Source organism: Schistocerca piceifrons, chromosome 2 (assembly GCF_021461385.2).
Source record: "Schistocerca piceifrons isolate TAMUIC-IGC-003096 chromosome 2, iqSchPice1.1, whole genome shotgun sequence".
Classification (NCBI taxonomy): domain Eukaryota; kingdom Metazoa; phylum Arthropoda; class Insecta; order Orthoptera; family Acrididae; genus Schistocerca; species Schistocerca piceifrons.
The window spans coordinates 114,232,222-114,237,512 of NC_060139.1; the positions used below are offsets into that span (position 1 = coordinate 114,232,222).

Here is a 5,291-nt window from a genome sequence, read left to right on the forward strand (position 1 = left end):
GGTCTTTGAAGGTCAACAAAGGTCACAAAGGTGGCATGAACGTCCATTCACAGGAGGTGTTCGAAGTGATGACCGTTGTTATCAATGCAGTGCTGCAATCTTCTTATCATGGACTGAGTGGTATTCCTTGTTACATCGACACTTATCGAAACACATGCTCTGACAATTCTATCTCGTATATCTTCAGGTGTAGTTGGAATGTCTTTATAAACAACGTATTTCACGAATCCCCACCAGAAAAAATCCAGAGGCCTCAAGTCTGGCGAACGAGCCGGCCACGACACATCTCCTCCGCGTCCAATCCAACGATATGGGAATTGTCTCTGCAACTCATTTCTAGCCATCATCGAAAAGTGTGCTGGACACCCATCGTGTTTATACCACATTCTGTTCCTTGTTCCTAAAGGTATTTCTTCCAGTAACAGACCTAATATCCGATGCAGAAATGTGGTGTACTTCCTACCATTAAGATTTCCTTCGATGAAATAGGGGCCTATAGTTCTGTCCTTCATAACCCCACATCAGTCATTCACTGACCACGTTTTTTGGTGTGCAATTTGCCGCAGCCAACATGGATTTTCAGTTTCCCAACAATGCATGCTATGCAAATTAACATTCCCATGGTTCGTGGATGTAGCCTTGTCAGTAAATAAAATAAAATTAATATATGTGTCATCCCTCTGAATCAAGTTGGCCCATCGGCAGAATTCAATGCGACGCATACAATCCGTACCAGTTAATTCTTGGTGGACTCTGATACGGTAAGGATGATATTTATGGCGATGTAGAACACTAACAACACTACTCTGGCTTATGCCGGATTCCCTTGCGATTTGAGGCGAACTAACACAAGGATCTCGAACCACAGTGGCAAGAGAACCAATCTCCGTTTCCCCGTCAGTAACTTTCCTCGGCCGGATGTGTTTCGGATGCGTTAAAGATCCAGTTGTTCTCAGTTTATCAATTTATCATACACATATTTAAATGTACGACATGTAGGGCGAGTACGTTGAGGATATCTTTGAGCGTGTAAGTTTATCTCTCACTGAATTTCGTTGGCATTCTCCGTAAATGAGAAGCATGTCGACTTGTTCTTCGAAGGAATACATCATTCATATTCGCTTGATTCGACGATACTAGTCCTACCGTTGCTATTATTGTTGTACTGCGAACCATCGAATAGTATTTACATGTCAATGGCACGTTAGATGGATACGCCGTATTTTGTGAATATTTACTATTTGCACGATATACGATAGAGAATTCGCAGAGCAGGTGCTTCGGTAAGTGACGATGTGATAAGGAATATCACTCAGTACATGATAAGAAGACTGCAGCACTGCATTCATACCAATGGTCATGACTTCGAACACCTTCTGTAAATGGATATTCATGCCACCTTTGTGACGTTCGTTGATCTTCAAAGACCTTACTGTTACACATCATTGCATTCGTCTCGATAGCCGCTATCAGAAAATAAGTACCAAACTATAACATCCCACTAAAAAAAAAAAAAAAAAAAAAAAAAAAGCTGACTTTCATATCTCTGACGCGACCTCACCTAGCAACAAAAAACCAATGTCATATTATGGCCCTCGTTGTGCCATGCAATATTTGTCCCACAAACGTTTCAGCTACTGTCATACTTTCGGAGTTATTCTAGGTGGCAATAGTTAGTGTCTCACCCTGTATAATAGAAGTCAACGCAACGAATACTACGTATATGCAGTCTTCAATGTGTTTTACCTCATACTTCCACGCTTGTATCGATCTCAAGGCCGACACATTTTAGCCGCTGAGTGTCAAGTGTCTTTCAAGCTTCCGAGACGTTTGAAGACTCACAACGTTCGCGTCATTTAAATGATATATGGCAAACAGAGAGACTTTGTGCCTTTACATGAAGAACAGGGAAAGCTTTTAGTGAGGATGCATTTGATTATGAAATGCGAGCAAGCCGTGGGTAAAAGACAGACACATTGTAAGTTCCCCACTACCTGCTTCTGTATGAATTTAGCCAAATTTGCCTCCCACTCTATAAAGTCATTGTATAATCAAAACTATGTACCCACAAACTTATCCAACTTACACTCATATGTTAACCTTTGACGAAATAGAAACTAAATTGAAGTGAACTGTAAATGGTCCGAATACAACTCGTCTTTGTATTAAATGCGCAACTTAAGTAAAACCGTTAGCTGGGTGGTGTGGCCGAGCGGTTCTAGTCGCTACAGTCTTGAACCGCGCGACCGCTATGGTCGCAGGTTCGGATCCTGCCTCGGACATGGATGTGTGTGATGTCCTTAGGTTAGGTAGGTTTAAGTAGTTCTAAGTTCTAGGGGACTGATGACCTCAGAAGTTAAGTCCCATAATGCTCAGAGCCATTTGAACCATTTTTTAAAAACCATTATCTGGCCCTATTCAAAATTTCCACTTATCCCGCGTCTTGACAAAACTGTTGCAGATTTCTAGAAAGCTCAATAGCAAACAGCAAGCCGGCAGTGGCTAAGCTAAATTCCTGTTTCTAAATAAAATTTCCAACCTGTATTCAAACTGTTGCGTAGCAGATGATGCAATGTGGTAATGCATAACGATAAACCTTCTGCGAACAGAGTTGGTTTTGTTATGAAATGATGTTCTAAGACAACGATTTTCTAATGAAGAATGTACTCAAAAAGACACAGTAAATTTTCACGTGGTCTTTACACAACACTGGTCTGAACAACAGTACGCTTAACAAAGTGAACAACGATTTAAAAATGGTGTAGTATTAACAGAGAATTTCTGCAAAAACCAAATGGCTTAATCAGTTGATATGTTGATGTATGACTGAGGGAGGTGGGGTGGTCTTTCTCTCAGCTCTGAACAAGTGGACAAAGTTAACTAGCTGACATTCGTCCGACAAACTAGCTGCGGAGTGCTGCAGACTTACCTCAAACTTCTCTTAAAAGAACGACATTTAAAATTTATATTATTTTCACCTTTCACTATACGCACCACATTCGTCCTTGCTGACGTTACAATAAATCTGCCTTCATCTAACAGACACAATCAGAAGTGAACACAGCGCTACTGAGTACGCCCATCATCTACCGATCTTCAGTCAAGAACGTATCAGACTGCGCAGAGGCAAAGACTATGCCCCAACAAGACGAAAGATTGTTTAACAGAAACATAACGAGTTCTCTCTCTGACGCGCACATCGATAACTTACGAAAATAAAAAAAATGGTTCAAATGGCTCTAAGCACTATGGGACTTAACTTCTGAGGTCATCAGTCCCCTAGAGCTTAGAACTACTTAAACCTAACTAACCTAAGGACATCACACACATCCATGCCCGAGGCAGGATTTGAACCTGCGACCGTAGCGGTCGCGCGGCTCCAGACTGTAGCGCCTAGAACCGCTCGACCACTCCGGCCGGCACGAAAATCAAAATGACATTCCCATTTTACAACGTGAGGGGAGCCGACGTTACTGAATATACAAACATCATATAATTTGCGCTGCACCGAACGAAAAATTACGTATTTTCTTTTTTCGTCAGTTTAATGCTATTTAGTAATTGTAGACAGTCAACATTTTATTTTAGCAGCGTCACCATATTGATCATAACAAAACGACTGATGTGCGTCGATAGCTCATGTTTTTGCTGTTAGTGTTGTTGTAACTCTCTCAGTTACGTTTTTACGACTAAACTGCTGAAATGGGCCCGCCGAGGTGGCCGAGCGGTTCTAGGCGCTACAGTCTAGAACCGCGCGACCGCAACGGTCGCAGGTTCGAATCCTGCCTCGGGCATGGATGTGTGTGACGTCCTTAAGTTAGTTAGGTTTAATTAGTTCTAAGTTCTAGGGGACTGAAGACCTCAGAAGTTAAGTCTCACAGTGCTCAGAACCATTTTGCTGAAACGGTTTCAATAGAATTTAGTATGGAGATAGCTTTAACCCCGTGGAAGAGCATATGCTACACCAGAGAGTGAAAATTGACCGCTAAGAGCGTGAAGTATGGAATGGAACATCTTTTTTACATCAATGAACATAAAAAGTGTCAAAAAATTACAAAATTCAATTCATAATGTGCACGTTGTGTAATGTATAGATGCCTATACCCCTCTGCAGGTACCACACGGCAGCAACGCTGCACGTGCCATTTCGTCCTGCTTTGGGACAGTCGCGGGAGGGCATACATCACGAGTTATGCTCATCCAAAACAGGCAGAGACGTGAGGGAAGCTGACATCATTGAAGATACAATAGCTTGTTTACTTACGATCACTCATCAAAACGAAATTACTGACATATGAGCACAGCTGTGGGTAACAGCTAGAACAGTAACTTCCTAGCAGATTAAAACTGTGTGCCGGACCGAGACTCGAAATCGGGAACTTTGCCTTTTGCAGGCAAGTGCTCTACCATCTGTGCTAGCCAAGCACGACTCACACCCCGTCCACATATCAATACTGATGTTATTAAATGCGAAAGTAACTCTCTAAGTTACGTTTTTACGACTAAACTACTGAAACGGACCCGCCGGAGTGGCCGAGCGGTTCTAGGCGCTTCAGTCTGGAACCGCGTGACCGCTACGGTCGCAGGTTCGAATCCTGCCTCGGGCGTGGATGTGTGTGATGTCCTTAGGTTAGTTAGGTTTAAGTAGAATGAGATTTTCACTCTGCAGCGGAGTGTGCGCTGATATGAAACTTCCTGGCAGATTAATACCGTGTGCCCGACCGAGACTCGAACTCGGGACCTTTGCCTTTCACGGGCAAGTGCTCTACCAACTGAGCTACCGAAGCACGACTCACGCCCGGTACTCACAGCTTTACTTCTGCCAGTACCTCGTCTCCTACCTTCCAAACTTTACAGAAGCTCTTCTGCGAACCTGGCAGAACTAGCACTCCTGAAAGAAACATCCCCCAGGCTGTGGCTAAGCCATGTCTCCGCAGTATCCTTTCTTTCAGGAGTGCTAGTTCTGCCAGGTTCGCAGAAGAGCTTCTGTAAAGTTTGGAAGGTAGGAGACGAGGTACTGGCAGAAGTAAAGCTGTGAGTACCGGGCGTGAGTCGTGCTTCGGTAGCGCAGTTGGTAGAGCACTTGCCCGCGAAAGGCAAAGGTCCCGAGTTCGAGTCTCGGTCGGGCACACAGTTTTAATCTGCCAGGAAGTTTCATAGGTTTAAGTAGTTCTAAGTTCTAGGGGACTGATGACCACAGATGTTAAGTCTCATAGTGCTCAGAGCCATTTGAACCATTTTGAACGCCCCGTCCTCACAGCTTTACTTCTGGCAGTAACTCGTCTCCTGTC

General features: G+C 43.5%; 1 non-coding gene across 1 annotated transcript; it reads right to left on the bottom strand.

Annotated features, from left to right (window-relative positions):
- Nucleotides 1-4,713: 4,713 nt before the first annotated feature.
- Trnas-uga lies at nt 4,714-4,788 on the bottom strand. The gene has a single exon. It is a non-coding gene; the product is annotated as a tRNA-Ser (tRNA).
- Between the last annotated feature and the right edge of the window lie 503 nt (nt 4,789-5,291).